Here is a 19,811-nt window from a genome sequence, read left to right on the forward strand (position 1 = left end):
CTAACCGGTTATTAGCAGTGTGACTACCGGCACGCACACCTGTAACCCGTCTTCCACTTGTAATCTCCCCCTCACTTATCGACCTTAATGACAGTGAAAAATTAAACCGCGTGCACCTAATGGAAATTTGGGAAAAGCAATCGTCACCGAAGTTAATTTGTCGGTAAAGAGGGAGGAAAGGGTTACATCTAAATGAAAGGAAAAATGGAAAGGAAATTGGTGAAAATTAATTTTGAGAAAACGGTAAAATAAATAAAGAAAGTAAACGTGCGGTCGTTACGTTAACAATTAATTGGCGTTAATTAGATATTTGAGATTTGGGGGAAATTACGGTCGCCAGTCCTATGGACAACTACTATAATAACTGAAAATGAAAGATTAATGCACATATAATTAGCACTAAAAGCGTGGCAACTGAAGGTTGACACGTGCTGTGTCAAAACTGAATGTTTGTCAGAAGTAATAAATTTCGCTACACTCTGACTTAATTTAGCAAAAGAATTAATAAAACCGGAAAATTGAAAGTTAATTTAGTGACTGAAATTAATAGTGAACTTTGTTTCTTAAGCACTACGAAATTAAATAAAATTAGGTTGGTCTTGGGCTACCTCAACAATCATTTCAAAAGCTGCTTGAATCTATGCAGTTTAGAAATAAGAGAGTTAACTCTGAACTTGAATTAAATGATTCTGAACAGTTAAAATAAGTAAAATTTAGTTCGTACCAAGCTGAGCTGCAGTCACAGGTAAGCTAAAATATGGTAACAAAACTCGCACTCTTAATTTCTGTTTGTGTAATCTAAATATTGTAGCCAGCTATGAATACTTTAACTGAACTTTGAAATTAAAGCAGTGAAATGGAATGATATTACTTTAATGCTGGCGTATGAATTTCAACGACACTCGGGTTCATTCCAGAAAAGGAAGGGACTCTGCTTGGTAATGCAATTGGGACAATGAGCAACAAAGGTTCATGCTAAGTTGCTGTATTTTTGTGATGCAACAGTTTGAAAAGCTGAGGTCTGCCATACAGTTCTAAAACTTTACGTGCTTTTAGTCTTCCTTGTTGGTTGATTGAAGGTCTGAAGTCGTCGATAGAGGAGGTGGCGACAGTCACTCATTGTCGGCAGTCGCTGTTTCAGAAGCTGGATGTTGGCGCGCCTTCTTCTCGACACGGTCACCAGGCGAAACGGGCTCTTGATGTGCGCCTGGTAATGCTTCCCGTCCGCGACACGGTGTCAGAAACTATCTCAGCATGTCGAGCGCAATTACATGCTGCCAAACCCCGATAACGCTGCAACTCGCGGGAGCGTCACACAACACACCTGCTCCACCGCCCTACTCCAGCCAGACTCCCTCTGCCCGCGCTCCATGCGGCAGAGTTAACACTACCAAAGATCCTAAACACTTTGGTTCTCCACACGACCTATCGATGTAATCGTTCGGTAGCATAGTTTTCCCTAGGCCAGACTCAGTGTAAAAATACAAATAATATTTACAAAACAAATCAATTATACATCGACATATATATATATATATATATATATATATATATATATATATATATATATATATAGTAGAACAATTACAATATATAAAGACACAGAAATGTCATATCTTCAAAACAAAATAAAGAAAAAAATTTATTGTACAATAGATGGAAATAGGAGGATGTGCATTTCCGTCGTTACAAGGGACTGAGATAGTGCTGTAGCCTATTCCCGATGTTATTCAGTGTACACTGGAGTAGGAATTAAAATTCATGGAGAAGAAATGAAAACCTTGAGGTTTGCCAGTGACATTGCAATTCTGTCAGAGACAGCAAAAGATTTGGAAGAACAGTTGAACGGAATGAACATTGTCTTGAAAGGAGGATATAATATGAACATTATCAAAAGCATAACGAGAATAATTTAATGTATTCGAATTAAATCAGGTGATGCTGTGGGAAATAGATTATGAAATGAGACTGTTTAAGTAGCAGATGAGTTCTGATATTTGGGCAGCAAAGTAGCTGATGATGGTCGAAGTAGAGAGGATAAAAAAATGTTGAATGGCGATGGCAGGGAAAGCGTTTCTGAAGAAGAGAAATTTCTTAACATCTAGTATAGATTTAAGTGTGATGAACTCTTTTCTGAAAGTATTTGTATAGAGTCGTGCCGTGTATGGATGTGAAACGTGGACGATAAACAGTGTGGACAAGAAAGGAATAGAAGCTCTCGAAATGTAGTGCTACGGAGGAATGCTGAAGATTAGAAGGATAGATCACGTAACTAATGAGGAGGTACTGAATAGAATTGGGGAGAAGAGGAAATTTTGGCACAACTTGACTAGAAGAATTCATCACTTGGTAGGACACATTCTGAGGCATCAAGGTATCACCAATTTAGTATTGGAGGGAGGGGTGGAGGGTAAAAATCTTAGAGGGAGACCAAGAGATGAAAACACCTAGCAGATTCAGAAGGACGTGGGTTCAGTAGTTACTCGGAGATTAAGATTACACAGGATGGAGTAGCATGGAGAGCTGGATGAAGCCAGTCTTTGGACTGAAGACCACAACAACACTCACGCCACATCATCGAAGTGCATGGCTCGACTGGTGCCGTCAGGGGATCTCTTGGAAGAGGGAGTGGTGCGCCGTGGTCGATGAAAGCTGATTCTGCCTGCACGTGAGTGATGTTCTTTTGCGAGTACGACGTAATTCTGCCGAGTGCCGCCTCGTAGATTCCAGTCGTCCAAGACACACAGGCTCCACCGCAGGCCTCATGGTCTGGTGTGCGATACGCTGCAACTTTCGTTCATATTTGATGTTTCTGGAGGGGACGCTAACTAGTGTTCCATATGTGAAGAATGTTTTTAGACTGGTTCTTTTATCGTTCTTGCAAGAGGAAGGTGATTTGTTGTTCCAATACGATTGCGCCCGTGAAACTCACTTGCTCTGCAACAGGTGTGCACCAACTTCCCTGGCCAAATGATCTCCCGACTTGTCTGCAGTCGGGCACGTGTGGAATATGACGGGACGACAAGTGACAAGTGCGACTCAACAACCAACAACTTTGACAGAACTATGTGAACAACTGGAGTAGGTGTAGGGTAACGTATCCGAGGAGAGTATTCACCATGCGTACAATCGACTGGATGCCACAGGCAGCGACTGCATAAGCGCACGTGGAGACTACACCACGCACGACTAGGGGTGTTTCAGCGTGGGCCGATACCTGGTACCTCAGAAATGCTCGTGCTATTGATCTGTAAATGTAATCATTTCACGTACTCCACACGCACTGCTGCAACAGTTAATCTTGAGTGAATTGAAAACCTCTAAACGAGTATAGTAATTATTCTTACGACAGTGTACCGGGTGATCACAAAGTCAGTATAAATTTGAAAACTTAATAAACCACGGAATAATGTAGATAGAGAAGTAAAAATTGACACACATGCTTGGAATGACATGGGGTTTTATTAGAACAAAGAAAACACCCCATGTTACTAGGCGCTTGAAAGATCTCTTGCGCGCGTCGTTTGGTGATGATCGTGTGCTCAGCCGCCACTTTCGTCTTGCTTGGCCTCACAGGTCCCCAGACCTCAGTCCGTGCGATTATTGGCTTTGGGGTTACCTGAAGTCGCAAGTGTATCGTGATCGACCGTCATCTCTTAGGGGTGCTGAAAGACAACATCCGACGCCAATGCCTCACCATAACTCCAGACATGCTTTACACTGCTGTTCACAACATTATTCCTCGACTACAACTATTGTTGATGAATGATGGTGGACATATTGAGCATTTCCTGTAAAGAACATCATCTTTGCTTTGACTTACTTTGTTATGCTAATTATTGATATTCTGATCAGATGAAGCGCCATCTTTCTGACATTTTTTGAACGTTTGTATTTTTTGGTTCTAATGAAACCCCATGTCATTCCAAGCATGTGTGTCAAATTGTACCTCTCTATCTACATTATTCCGTGATTTATTCAGTTTTCAAATTTATACTGACTTTTTAATCACCCAGTATATCTGCAGTGACACACATTCAGCTATATACTGGATTTACTCATGTCTGAAAGCGGTCATTGTTGAGGTAAGTTCTCTTCATAGTAGGCTCCGTAGGCCTAAGATTAGAAAAAATTCTGTGTGGCTCATTCAAGGCAACTTGCTGTGCATCGCTTAAGAGTGCCTAATCTCCGCCCATAGCGAGTAACTTTATATTGTTAATATGACAAAATAGTGTGAATTGCTCATATCTTCGAATGGTGGCTGCAGAAATTTAATCCTTTTATCATATAGTGATTATATTTCTGCAGCCACCATTCGAAGATACGAGCAATTCACACAATTTTGTCATATTCACAATGTAAAGTTACTTGCTAATTCAGTTACTAGAACATAGTGCAAATCTTAGGTTTCTTCATTGTTGCTTTATGTCTTTGTGGAATAAATCACCACGAAGATAGCGAATCTTTGGCAAGAATGGGTACACTGAATGACTGCTAAAATGCACCTATTGTCAATACCCACAGAGAAATCCAGGCGGCCCATCGACAGCATTATTATCTTATGTCCCCTGAGCAATTCATTTAGAATAATTAGAGAGACATCAGCTCATCGTCTTCAGACCGAGGAAGGCCTCCTCATCGCTGATAGCGGACACCAGCTATGGCATCCCAATAGTCACACGACAAACACACAGGGCTGCCGAGGAAATGGTATGTCACACAACTAACTTCGAGCGGGAGCCAACAAGAACGATACCTGACTACTTCGTTTGTGCACTTTAAATCGTTAGTTTCCAATAACTGTACTTACATACAGCTTTGTTATCACTTTAACACACTGCGTAGTTTAGCGTCCTGAACACAGCTGCTGTCCATTTCACAATTGCGCTACAAATGCGTCACTTGTCGGGTCGCTGGAACATTAGGCTGCCAGCGCATGTATCTTTGCCCTCCGTGATATCTCTCACAAGGAACTCCATGAGTGCAAGGTTGCAAGTTCAATATTTCGTAAGGCTCATTTGAAAGTGCTGTTTTGGTAATTAAGACAGGAAAAATATTAGTTGCAAATGACTCACCACGTGCATCAGGAGGCGACAGAAACCAAGTGTCCGGGAAGTGCAGAGAATCAACCTTGTATGTGATGTATATATTGCACTTTGTAAGTTGACTGTTTAGGTTTTTATATTGGTAACGCCACGTAGCGCTCTGTATGAAAATCACTGGCTGTGCTGTGTGCAGTCTGTGGCTGGTTTGCATTGTTGTAATATTCGCCATTGTAGTGTTGGGCAGTTGGCTGTGAACAGCGCGTAGCGTTGCGCAGTTGGAGGTGAGCCGCCAGCAGTGGTGGATGTGGGGAGAGAGATGGCGGAGTTTTGTAATTTGTCATGATATCAAGGTAAATACATTGTTGGTTCTCTATTAATATCTTTTATTTGCTAACTATCCCTATGAGTAGTTAGTGCCTTCCATAGTTCGAATCTTTTATTTAGCTGGCAGTAGTGGCGCTCGCTGTATTGCAGTAGTTTGAGCAGCGAAGATTTTTGTGAGGTAAGTGATTTGTGAAAGAGATAGTTTAATGTTAGCCAGGGCCATTCTCTTGTAGAGAATTTTGAAAGTCAGATTGCGTTGCGCTAACAAAATATTGTGTGTTGAAAGTCAGATTGCGTTGCGCTAAAAAATATTGTGTGTCGGTTAAAGCACAGTCGTGTAAAAATTGTTCAAAGGGGACGTTTCATATGTCGACCCTTAGCCTAGGATACCTCACTGGAATCTTCTGATTTTTTCTTGTAGTTTGTGTAATTAGTGTAGATTTTGTTTATTGCTAGCGCGTAATTTTAGAGAAAATCTCCTTTGTAGTTGTAGTTTTTCATTGTTGTACAATAAAACAGTTGTGGTATGCATGTAGATTTGCACCAAGTATTTCGCAGCTGCAATTAACTAGATATTATTTTCAGTGTTATGTTAATGTGTTCTCTTATTTTTGATCTTCAAATTGTGCTTTTCTGTGTTGTCGTGTGAAATATTGTGACAATAATGGCGTGTGAAAAACGTAACACTAGGCTCCAAAGTAAATTGAGAAATGACAGCGAAAACGAAAGCAGTGTGTTAGCGCCACCGAGTAATGAATTAACTGATGTTCAAAGTAATAATTTGGTAATTGTGCATACGGAAACGGAGCGGGTTGCAAACAATGGTGAAGACAGCGAAACAATTAGAGAACAGGGAAGCATTATCGATCGATCGGTCGGCAATAGCGCGGCTCAGGAATCCGAAATGACACGAGACGATCTCACAAATACTGTAGACTTAGGTTTTGGGTCCTCACCGTTTTCTCAAATGAGTCAAGACACATTTTCTGCTTGTCAAAATGTAAATGTTGCCGGTGCAAATTCAGTGCCAAAAAGCATAGAGGAACCGATTCCAGACACTAACACATTATTATTGCAATTAATGCAGCAAATGGAACAAAATCAGAGACAAACACTGAAAAAGCTTGAAAAATTAGACACAATTGAACAAAATCAGAAACAAATGTTAGACAGAATGGAACAAAATCTTCAAAAGTTAGACACCACACTTGAACAAACACGTGAAGATTTAACTACTGAGTTACATCCCATTGAATCGAAATGTCAAAATGTCTGTAACGACGTAAAAACACAAATTTGTGAGCATTTCCAACCTATTTCTTCGCGTCATGAAAATGCACTACAGAATCACGAAGCAGCCATAAAAGAACTGCAAACCATTGTTCATGAAAATCATGAGACCTTGTCGGCTAAAATTAACTCAGTTGCATCTACCGATTCGGTTACGCAACTTGCAAAAACTCAAGACAACTTAAAGGACACAGTAGATACTCTGAAACTTGGTTCAGAAAAATACACTGAGGAAATAAGTACACTATCGGAGAAAGTAGCCGAATTTTCGGATCAGTTCACTAATTTATCTACGAAGGTAGATGATAATCTGAACGACACAAAACCGGTAGTCTTTAATGACACAGAAGAGAGCGAACAAATTAGGAAACTGGAACAAAATCTGAATCAAATTAATACGCAACACCAAAGAGAAATCCGGGAAGTACAAGATCAGTTGACGCAGGTAATACAAAAATTTCATATTTCAGAGGACACTCGCACTCCAACATGGGAAGAGGGACATAGAGATACGGAAAAGCCGCAACATAATAACACAGGGCATTTCGGAAGTTATGAAAGAAATTGGCAATGTGCACCGAATTTTAAGATGGAACCGCCGACACAATGATTTTTACTATAAGCTGTTAAAAAGAAAAAAAAAAAAAAAAAAGGGGCAGAATAACTTCAGACGCAACAGTTCGGCGCGCAGTTACGATTCCGGGAGAAATTCTCCACCACATGACCGACAAACAAGAAACTATGTAAACTACCGATATAACGACAGACCTGAATTTCATCAGAACTGGCGGGATTATAACAGAGCTGGGCCCTCTCGGCAAGGCGAATTTCTAGAGGTTCGGTCTCCGAATCCCATTAACGACGCGCGCCAACAGACAATGACCCGCACCGCAGGGAGCCGCGTGCGCCGGCTGGCTCCGAGAAAAATATCATAGACGCTAACCTTGAGAAAAATTCCAGTATTCTTTACCGACTTATGCCGCATTCTACACCACATTTCACACGTAAAACTGTTTATTGAGAGATAATGTGCTTTTTTAACTTGAGATTTTAATGAAACATTTTGATTTACTTGAAAATACATTCTGGATTTAAAGTACTTTCAGTGAGATACCAGACGACACAGTGGTTAGTTTATGTGACAACTACACGGTTTTATCACGACGCTACTAATGAGTGACAATTTACAATGTTGCTTTTGCGGTGTATATGTTTTATATCTGCACAGTTTTCTGAATTCTTCTGGAAAGTAAAACATGTTTTAGTAGTAACTTTTGTGGTATAGCTACAATGAGACAGCCTTTTTCGTAGCACAACAATACGTTACAGTACAGTACTTTCTTCATCACAACAATAAGCGTAATAACTATGATATCTATACACAAAGCATTTCACTTTTGTGTATCATGAGGTAAGTACATTGACTTTAGCAGAACTTTGCTTACAGAGGACGATAACTACGACAGTTTCATAGAATTATCTTACAACATGACGCACAGTTTAGCGCTACAGGACACGTATTTGAGTGATTAATTTTATACTTAAAACATTTATTTTTAAAGATTTTTGAATTACAAAGAAAGTTTTCCGAGATACATTTCATTCCATTGCTGTAATTTGTAACACCTGAGGGTATAATTACATTTATCCTCAGGGGGGTACACGCTTACTTTGTGTACCATGTGTGTGGCAACCACAAGGAACCCTAGCTAATATGGTATTTGCTTACACAACTTTACACATCGGTACCATATTTCTCTAACACATAATTACACAGCTATCTGATCATGTAACTGAGAGATAAACATTTTTTTTTTCACTACATCAGTGACACATGTTTACGCAATTACACAATTGAATAACTTCACACTTATGAAATTGTATTTTGTCTGTACTTTGTGAACTGTTCATATTTTTTCGGAACCATTGTGATACTATGAGAGCTTTGAATGATGTATTTGGTAAGGGAGCATGATTTTAAAGTACATTTGAGGTAGATGACACTTTTGACATGAGCAGAGAATTTTTTTTAGGTTTTGAAATTATTGGAGGAAGCTACGACGATTTTTGAGGGTTGACTGAGGTATTATGATGTTATTTTTTACGACGACGATATGTTTTATGCTGTTGAGGTACGTTTATGATCAATAAGCTGATACTATATGAGGAATTTGATTATGTGTCGACGATATATATACGTGTAATAAGGTAAGGAATAATGAGTAGAAGTTAGGGACTCTGGTTGGTGAAAACGGATGTTGTAAACCGCGAATCGTACTTTTAAGAGTTATGAAATGTGTGTAAATGCGTGAATGTATCACAATGCCGACGAAAACTTTTTTGGACACTGTTATATTCATAGGATTTTGTTTTTACAGATTTGCAACGCTAATTCTTGACCTGTGAAATATTTTTATATAAGACTGCCATTTTAGTGGAAACTGCTGTCGTAAATATTTCCGTACGAAAGTTAAGAGACCACCTGCACGTAATGCGTCGCGGGCACCCACCTGGGCGACAGCCGCCCGAACAAAAAAAAAAGGGGCCATTAGCCTTCCAGCGGCACAGGTAGAAAAAAAAAAAGGGGGAGGCCATTATAATCGCTATTGACGTTCCTTTGTAGAAAGCATCGCAACATTTCACGGCTATTGTCGTGCTAGTTGAGAGAAATGCCATATGGCGACAGAAATGCCTAATGAAATGACGAGAAATATTTTTACATCTGCACACCTGATTACGACAAGCGTCTTTCTACGAGAGTTAACTTATGAAATGTCACACGACTATTGAATGATATTTTTATGCTTTGCCTTTCATAGTTGCTTATTTCATTTGATATTTAGTTTCCAGCTGTGTTGCAGCATGGGTTTTATATATATAAAAATAAAAATAAAAAAAAAATAAAAAATAATTTCATTTGCTAATGTGAACACTTTCTGTCAACAGATCTATTAAATAATTATTTCATGACCCATATTCTTCGAAATAGGAGCTCTTGGAATGGAAAGAACAATAAGAAGGGCCTAATAACAGGAACTGCATACATAATTTTCTTTTCTAGTACTTAGGAATCTTTTGTAGAATTAGTTTTTGTGGTGCACCACTTTAATTACTTAGACATTAAGATGTGATTATACATTTCCCTTATCTGCATTGTTATCTTTACTGTAATATTTTTTCTGCTTGAGCTATGTCATGTTTAGGTATAAGTTGCTGCTGTTTGCCAGGCATTGTGTTATTGAATTTGACTTTGTATTATTCTGTTAAGCCAGTTTTACTAATGATTTCTTGTTATTATTTGTTGCACATTGCCTTAGATTAGTTGTAATATTACAATTGCTTTGCTAATTTCTTAATACTGCTTGCTTCGCAAATCTGCGTTTTTTTTATTGCTGTTTATATTAATTGTTTTATGTGATGCTGCATTGCCTCGTCTCTTAGTTTAGCATCTGAGCTCAGTAGATTTAAGTTAGCTTAAGAGGGGGTAGACTATATAAGAAACTAACTATGATGAATTGGAAAAAATGCATTGAGAAGCTATACGAGTAAAGTACAGAAAGCAGGTATAGATAGGACTTTTGGAATTAATGAGGAATGAAGGGAGATCTCCGAGAAGTAAAGAAAGTTTTTGTTTGCAACATACTGCAGTAAAAGAAACCCTGTCCTTTCCTTGTGTTATCCCACTATGTGTTTGTGTTCCCTTGTGTATTTATGTTTTTCCTGTATTTATATGTATATCTGATAATACTTATGTTGTAGAATTTTTCTAATACTAAGCTACATTCACTATGATGAGGAATACTGTGATCCTCAAATATAATTTGCATTGATAATATGTTATTTACTTTGTAAAGATGTTTAGACATTTATCTGTTCTGTGTTAATGCTTAGGTGTGAAGTTGATGTTTCAAAAGTTATTCTGATCTTTTATGTATGAAATTATGTCATAATTCCTGTAACACTGATGTATATGTTTATTTCTATTCTTTTGTAAAGCCCCTATTACCACCACTGTTATTTGTATTGTTATGTTCTTGAATGATGTGTTTTGTACCTTTGTTATTGTGTTCTTATGTTATAAAATTGTAATTGACACCAGGTCATCAAATTAAGTAACTTGTAAGTTACATTTCACTGCACACGTTTCTATTGGTCATAGTATATGGACAATATGTGAGAAGTAGGGACTGTTAGTGTTTGCACGTGTGTTAATAATTCAGCAAGGGACTGGATAACAGCATTGCTGGTTCTGAGGACAATTCCAAAAACTTTGTGAGTGCACAAGTGGTGGTTATGGACTTGCTACATTATCCGCAAGACTCTTCGATGGTGATTGTGCACCTGCACAGTCGCAACAGATGGCTGCTGGCCGTCTCTACAAGGACTGAAGTGGGTCTGCACCTTTGATGACTCACCAATACAATTATTTCTACAAGGACTGCAGTGGGTCTGCACCTCTGGTGGCCCACCAATACCATACTCACTACCAGGACTACAGTGGGTCTGCTCTGTGATGACCTACCTACCAATATTCTTCAAAACTTTGACTCACTCTGCTGTGGGGTTGCTCTGTTGTGGCGCATTACCTGTCTGCATGTGAAGAGTCAGCACTGTCTTTCCGTTGGAAGGACAACACTAATTCTTCAAGACTGCATTGAAATCCACTACTTTCGTGTGCAATGTCTTTTACTGCTAAGACTTTGAAAAAAAAAACTGCAATTTTACTGTGATGAATTATCAGGACTGTCTTTATGGACTGTGAGAAAATTTTAGCTTTTGACCAACATTGTATCAATAAGTGTGTGGATATGATTTCTTTGTTATTGTAATTGTGAAAAAATTTTAACAAATATGTATTGGCCAGTGCCCAAAACAGTTTGTAAAATTTTTGGTGGGAAGCGTGGGGGCTATGTAAGTTGACTGTTTAGGTTTTTATATTGGTAACGCCACGTAGCGCTCTGTATGAAAATCACTGGCTGTGCTGTGTGCAGTCTGTGGCTGGTTTGCATTGTTGTAATATTCGCCATTGTAGTGTTGGGCAGTTGGCTGTGAACAGCGCGTAGCGTTGCGCAGTTGGAGGTGAGCCGCCAGCAGTGGTGGATGTGGGGAGAGAGATGGCGGAGTTTTGTAATTTGTCATGATATCAAGGTAAATACATTGTTGGTTCTCTATTAATATCTTTTATTTGCTAACTATCCCTATGAGTAGTTAGTGCCTTCCATAGTTCGAATCTTTTATTTAGCTGGCAGTAGTGGCGCTCGCTGTATTGCAGTAGTTTGAGCAGCGAAGATTTTTGTGAGGTAAGTGATTTGTGAAAGAGATAGTTTAATGTTAGTCAGGGCCATTCTCTTGTAGAGAATTTTGAAAGTCAGATTGCGTTGCGCTAACAAAATATTGTGTGTTGAAAGTCAGATTGCGTTGCGCTAAAAAATATTGTGTGTCGGTTAAAGCACAGTCGTGTAAAAATTGTTCAAAGGGGACGTTTCAACTTCACAAAATGTACATCGTCGACATTCAAGAAATGTTCAAAACAAACCATTACCTTGCACCATGAAAACCGAATGAAAAACAGCGCGTCATAGTGATCACCAAGGTCTGCACCATCAAGATCGAAGGCAACTAATTTCCAGGGATCCTATCATATGCATTTCCTCTTGAAATCCCGATCGGCTGGAGTTGAAATCAAATTCCTTGCTTAACGATGGTGTAAATTTGTTTATCTCGTCTCAGGGCTTTGAGCAAGGTATTCACTCTTAAAGAATAGATATAGAATGATATTGGTGTAACGGGATAATGAGAACTGATGGAATGTGATGGATAGTGCGATAATGTTCTATAAGCCGGGAAAGAAACTTCTAGAGGCTTAATTTCCCCAGTGTGGTTTCGGGTGATATTAACTGCAATGTCCTTTTCAGGAGGGATAGTTTGCTCTAAAGGAGTATGATTTTTATACACAGACCAGGAATCAAGCAAAAGCAAGTTATTTTTACCAGTTATTGGCCAAAGCAATGTTCATACCATAGTTGTAGTTCTCTTACGCCCAATTTCCCACTCTTGCTTGCTGTGACGTAAAATATTCCCTACTGCTCTTGCAAAATCACGGACACGACGAAGAAACGTAATAGGGGCAGATCACCTTCAACTTCTCGCAGTGCAATAAATAATCTTCCAGCCAATTTATCTCCTAGATTAACAGTCGGCATACTTGTATACGATTGCGTTAAGGCATTGATGTTAGTTGATCTTGATACAACTCTCTTGGTACCTCTGATTTCCAGGCTTCCTGTCATATGCATTTCCTCTTGAGCTCTCGATTAGTCGGAGTTGAAACCAAATTCCTTACTAAACGATGGTGTAAGTTTGTTTATCTCTTCTACAAATTTTCGGGGCCAATTGCATAGTTTGCTATGCATCGTCAGGCTGACGCTTTGTTTCAAATTTCGTTAGCTCACGTCTTGCAAGTCTATAGGACTGTTTGAAGTTATGCAACCATCCACTGCATCCCTTGAAATCACTGCAATCTATGTCGCGCGCAGTTTGATTTGCATAACGTATTAGGTCACTACAATGTGCTTTCTGTAAATTGTATGAAGCATACTTCAAGCTCGCAAACACCAGTTTTTGTAACAAGTGCGTCTTGTCCCTCTTGAATATCCGAATTTTTTCTTGTGCACTACACGGTCCTATTGCTGCGAACTTATTCGAAATCAGTTCATTATTGTTTTCTTTACGACGCTGCGGATGATCTTCCATTTACGTAATTATGTTTGGTACCCGCTCCTTGGAGAACGATTGTTCTTTACTACATTTCACTGCGGATGGCATTTGTGGCTCCCTGTCCGACAAGGATGTTGAACTACATGGTACGACACCCGTTTCAACGTCGCTTTCACTTGTTAAGCACGTTTCGTCATCATTGTACTCCTAACGTATATTGTCCACACAGTTCAGCGTATAGGATCCAACATATCCCACTGACACATCTTACAGAAACACTAACATTTCATCTGCCACTTCTTCCTCACCTTGTGTTCGTTTCTGACGAAATATCAACTTCGCCAACTATCGTTACATTATAATGCAATGTTTGTTTTACCGTTACCATTGCTCTGCTTTGTATCAACACCATTGGCACTGTTGCGGTATTGTGAGTTACTCCTCGACTAAGCAATTCAACTATGCTCCACAGCCTCATGCTGTACTCACCACTGGATACCTCCAGTCCCACTCTGTTGCTATTAGCAGCCAATATTGTGACTGCGTGGTAGGCGGTATGTTCAAAGTGGTTCAAATGGCTCTGAGCACTATGGGACTCAACTGCTGAGGTCATTAGTCCCCTAGAACTTAGAACTAGTTAAACCTAAATAACTTAAGGACATCATAAACATCCATTCCCGAGGCAGGATTCGAACCTGCGACCGTAGCGGTCTTGCGGTTCCAGACTGCAGCGCCTTTAACCGCACGGCCACCTCGGCCGGCAGGCGGTATGTGATGCGTCGAATGCCATAGACATCATTGGCCTTTTGATACCTCGCAGTCAACGGGTTTCATGTCAGTCGGTTGCAACGCTTTGACCTTTGTCAGCCAATCGGGACGCTGAGCAGTTATTATGGAGTGACGCGTTGCAGAGTGAAACCTCACATCTATGGGAACTCTTCTTCCACCTTCTTTTTCGGCTGGGTGGAAAATGGGCGCTTGTCTCATGTGCATTGAGGTGACTGCTTCTAACACGGTGTTTCAAGGAACTTGTTGAGGTCGCTACCTGCTTCACTAACTCGCGTTTCACTCACGCTCCTGGAAGTTTACATATTCTTCGAAGCTGTGCTCAATCAGATTCTCGTGTTGCGTGTGTATTTGATTTTCTGAGGGAACTTAATGTCCATCTGTAGGTTCCGTTCGATTTCACTTCAGTCACACTTCAGTCACAAAGGGTGCAGGCCGAACACAGGAAGAACGTAGATGCAGGAACCATTGGTAAAACAGTTGTAAATTGTCGTAGCTGTGTTGGGAAAGTACCAGACCTCCCAGAGCCAACATAAAGCACTGATGCTCAAATCGTTATAGGCACTGAAAGCTGGCTAAAGCCGGAATATAAGCTCAGCCGAAATTTTTGCGAAGAACCTAACGGGGTTCCGAAAGGATAGGCTAAACACGGTTGGCTGTTGCGTGTTTGTTGCTGTTAGAAATAGTTTATCTGGTGGCAAAATTGAAGTAGGTATTTCCTGTGAGTTAGTATGGGCAGAGGTCATTGTTGGCAACCGGATTAAAATAATAATAGGATCCTTTTACCGACCTCTCAATTCAGATGATACAGCTGCTGAAAGGTTCAAAGAAAATATGATTTTGATTTTAAACACGTACTTCACTCATACGATAATAGTTGGTGGTGACTTTAAATTACCCTCGATATGTTGGCGGAAATACATGTTTAATTCCGGAGGTACGCATGAAATATCATCCGAAATTGTGCTAAACGCATTCTCTGAAAATTATTTCGAGCAGGTAGTTCATGAGCCCACGCGAATTGTAAACGGTTGTGAAAACACACTTGACCTCTTAGCAACAAATAATCCTGAGTTAATAACGAGCATCAAAACTGATTCAGGGATTAGTGAACACAGGGTTGTCGTAGCGAGACTGAATATTGTAATCCCCAAATCCCCGAAAAATAAGCGAAAAATATACCTATTCAAAAAAGCAGATAAAAATTCTCTTCACGCCTTCCTGAGAGACAATCTACACTCGATCCAAATTAATAATATAAGTGTAGACCAGATGTGGCTTAAATTCAGAGAAATACTATCAGCAGAAATTGAGAGATTTATACGAAATAAATTAACAAACGACGGAGCTGATCCTCCTTGGTACACAAAACAGCTTAGAATACTGTTGCAGAAACAACGAAACAAACTTTCCAAATTTAAACAGACGCAAAATCCCGAAGATTGGCGATATTTTACAGAAGCATGAAATTTAGCGAGGACTTCAATGCGAGATGCTTATAACAGTTTCCACAACGAAACTTTATCTCGAAACCTGGCAAGAAATCCAAAGAGATTCTGGTCGTATGTGAAGTATGTTAGCGGCAAGAAACAACCAATGCCTTCTCATCGCGATAGCAATGGAGATCCCATAGAAGACAGTGCTGCCAAAGTGGAGTTACTAAACACAACCTTCCGAAATGCCCTCACAAAAAAAGACGAAGTAAAATATTGCAGAATTCGAATCGAGAACAGCTGCCAACATGAGTAGCGTAGAAGTAATATCCTCAGAGTAGTGAAGCAACTTAAATCACTTAATAAAAACAAGTCTTCTGGTCCAGACTGTGTACCAGTTAGGTTACTTTCGGAGTATGCTGATGCATTAGCTCCATACTTAACAATAATATACAACAGTTCGTTCGACGAAAGAACCGTACCCAGAGACTGGAAAGTTGCACAGGTCACCTATATTCAAGAAAGGTAGCAGGTGTAATCCACTAAATTACAGGCCCATATAGTTAACGTCGATATGCCGCAGGAATTTGGAACATACACTCCTGGAAATTGAAATAAGAACACCGTGAATTCATTGTCCCAGGAAGGGGAAACTTTATTGACACATTCCTGGGGTCAGATACATCACATGATCACACTGACAGAACCACAGGCACATAGACACAGGCAACAGAGCATGCACAATGTCGGCACTAGTACAGTGTATATCCACCTTTCGCAGCAATGCAGGCTGCTATTCTCTCATGGAGACGATCGTAGAGATGCTGGATGTAGTCCTGTGGAACGGCTTGCCATGCCATTTCCACCTGGCGCCTCAGTTGGACCAGCGTTCGTGCTGGACGTGCAGACCGCGTGAGACGACGCTTCATCCAGTCCCAAACATGCTCAATGGGGGACAGATCCGGAGATCTTGCTGGCCAGGGTAGTTGACTTACACCTTCTAGAGCACGTTGGGTGGCACGGGATAAATGCGGACGTGCATTGTCCTGTTGGAACAGCAAGTTCCCTTGCCGGTCTAGGAGTGGTAGAACGATGGGTTCGATGACGGTTTGGATGTACCGTGCACTATTCAGTGTCCCCTCGACGATCACCAGTGGTGTACGGCCAGTGTAGGAGATCGCTCCCCACACCATGATGGCGGGTGTTGGCCCTGTGTGCCTCGGTCGTATGCAGTCCTGATTGTGGCGCTCACCTGCACGGCGCCAAACACGCATACGACCATCATTGGCACCAAGGCAGAAGCGACTCTCATCGCTGAAGACGACACGTCTCCATTCGTCCCTCCATTCACGCCTGTCGCGACACCACTGGAGGCGGGCTGCACGATGTTGGGGCGTGAGCGGAAGACGGCCTAACGGCGTGCGGGACCGTAGCCCAGCTTCATGGAGACGGTTGCGAATGGTCCTCGCCGATACCCCAGGAGCAACAGTGTCCCTAATTTGCTGGGAAGTGGCGGTGCGGTCCCCTACGGCACTGCGTAGGATCCTACGGTCTTGGCGTGCATCCGTGCGTCGCTGCGGTCCGGTCCCAGGTCGACGGGCACGTGCACCTTCCGCCGACCACTGGCGACAACATCGATGTACTGTGGAGACCTCACGCCCCACGTGTTGAGCAATTCGGCGGTACGTCCACCCGGCCTCCCGCATGCCCACTATACGCCCTCGCTCAAAGTCCGTCAACTGCACATACGGTTCACGTCCACGCTGTCGCGGCATGCTACCAGTGTTAAAGACTGCGATGGAGCTCCGTATGCCACGGCAAACTGGCTGACACTGACGGCGGCGGTGCACAAATGCTGCGCAGCTAGCGCCATTCGACGGCCAACACCGCGGTTCCTGGTGTGTCCGCTGTGCCGTGCGTGTGATCATTGCTTGTACAGCCCTCTCGCAGTGTCCGGAGCAAGTATGGTGGGTCTGACACACCGGTGTCAATGTGTTCTTTTTTCCATTTCCAGGAGTGTATATTGTGTTCAAACATTATGAATTATCTCGAAGAAAACTGTCTATTGACACACAGTCAACATGAGTTTAGAAAACATCGTTCCTGTGAAACATAACTAGCTCTTAATTGACAAGGGATTTCTGATCGATCCCGTATTTCTGGATTTCTGAAAGGCTTTTGACACTGTACTACGCAAGTCGCTTTTAGTGAAATCGCGTGCTTATGGAATATCGTCTCAGTTATGTGACTGCATTTGTGATTTCCTGTCAGAGAGGTCACAGTTCGTAGTAATCGACGGAAAGTCTTCGAGTAAAACAGAAGTGATTTCTGGCGCTCACCAAGTCAGTATTATAGGTCCTTTGCTATTCCTTAACTATATAAACGATTTGGGAGTCAATCTGAGCAGCCGTCCTAGGTTGTTTGCAGATGACGGTGTCGTTTGTCGACTAATAAAGTCATCAGAAAATCAAAACAAATTGAAAAATGATTTAGAAAAGATACCAGAATGCTGCGAAAATTGGAAGTTGACCCTAAGTAACGAAAAGTGTGAGTTCATCCACATGAATGCTAAAAGGAATTCGCTAAACTTGGGTTACACGATAAATCAGTCTAATCTAAAAGCCGTAAATTCATCTAAATACCTAGGAATTACAATTACGAAAAACTTAAACTGGAATGAACACACAGTAAATGTTGTGGGGAAGGCTAACCAAAGACTGCGTTTTATAGGCAGGACAGTTAGAAAATACAACAGATCTACTAAGGAGATTGCCTACACTTCGCTTGTCCGTCCTCTTTTAGAATACTGCTGCGTGGTGTGGGATCCCTACCAGACAGGACTGACGGAGTACATCGAAAAAGTTCAAAGAAGGGCAGCACGTTTTGTACTATCGCGAAATGTGGGAGAGAGTGTCACAGAAATGATACAGGATTTGGGCTGGACATCATTAAAAGAAAGGCGTTTTTCGTTGCAACGAAATCTTCTCACGAAATTCCAATCACCAACTTTCTCCTACGAAAGCGAAAATATTTTGTTGACACCGACCTACATAGGAAGAAAGGATCATCACGATAAAATAAGGGAAATCAGAGCTCGTATGGAAAGATATAGGTGTTTGTTCTTTCCGCGCGCTATACGAGATTGGAATAATAGAGAATTGTGAAGGTGGTTCGATGATCCCTCTGCCAGGCACTTAGATGTGATTTGCGAAGTATCCATGTAGATGTAGAGGCCCTTGAACTTCTGCGGTACAGCTCACCTATCTGTGCCTTTCGTAAAAGGACGATATATGTTTCTGTAGTACATATACCTTTGTGTGTTTCGCCTGTGGTTAGGTAAATCGGTGCATTTGCGTATCACTGTCCATTTACTGTATTCTCCCATGAGGGGTTAACCATTCTCTATAATTGAGGTGCTCAGAGTACAAGTGGTAAACGTACATTTCACAAGAAAATTATCTAAATCCACGTTTAGTAATCTAAAACGTGCATCTCATCTGACTAAAAGAAGTACAGGCACTTTACTGCATATTTCTGCAGTCTGTGATCATTAACTTTTGCTCAAAGCCATTGCCTCGACTGTATTTACAATATAACTAGTACAAGTAAAATGGTGGACGAAAAAAGAATTGCTGCTATTTTAATGAGGCTTCAGGTACTCATTTTTTTAAGTAGTTCGATAGTCAAATGTTTATGCTTTCAATGTTACTTTAAGTAAAACATAATACATGCTAAATACGCCCCGTTTTGAAACAGTGGATGTACATCTTGAAGCAAAACTGGCGTACTGTCTCCACAGAACACAAGTGCCGTGAACGTGGACGTACGTACATGGAATGTAATAATGCAAACAAACAGGATAGAAGCAATGAAGGAAGTCATCCTAAAGTCTTCCATAGTGCAATGAAAACAGAAATCTTTCTTTCAGGTAAAGCCATGCATTCCATAGCAAAAGGGAAAGTGGCTAAGGACACTCTGGTTAGCAAAACACAACGGGGGAATATTGGTGGGATCAGAATTAGCAAAGAAAATCGCTTGACAAAGCAGTTCAAATATTCAGTTAAACGTGATCTTAAGTTTACTGAAACAGATGTTACGAGGCACAATACTGGTCGCCCATCAACACTTCTTACGCAGCCTTTGCATCAAGGTGAGTATAAAATAAAATTTGAGAAGTGGAAAATATTCAGGAAATAAAGAACTATGTCCCTCCAAT

Source organism: Schistocerca nitens, chromosome 8 (genome assembly GCF_023898315.1).
Source record: "Schistocerca nitens isolate TAMUIC-IGC-003100 chromosome 8, iqSchNite1.1, whole genome shotgun sequence".
In the NCBI taxonomy this organism is placed as follows: Eukaryota; Metazoa; Arthropoda; class Insecta; order Orthoptera; family Acrididae; genus Schistocerca; species Schistocerca nitens.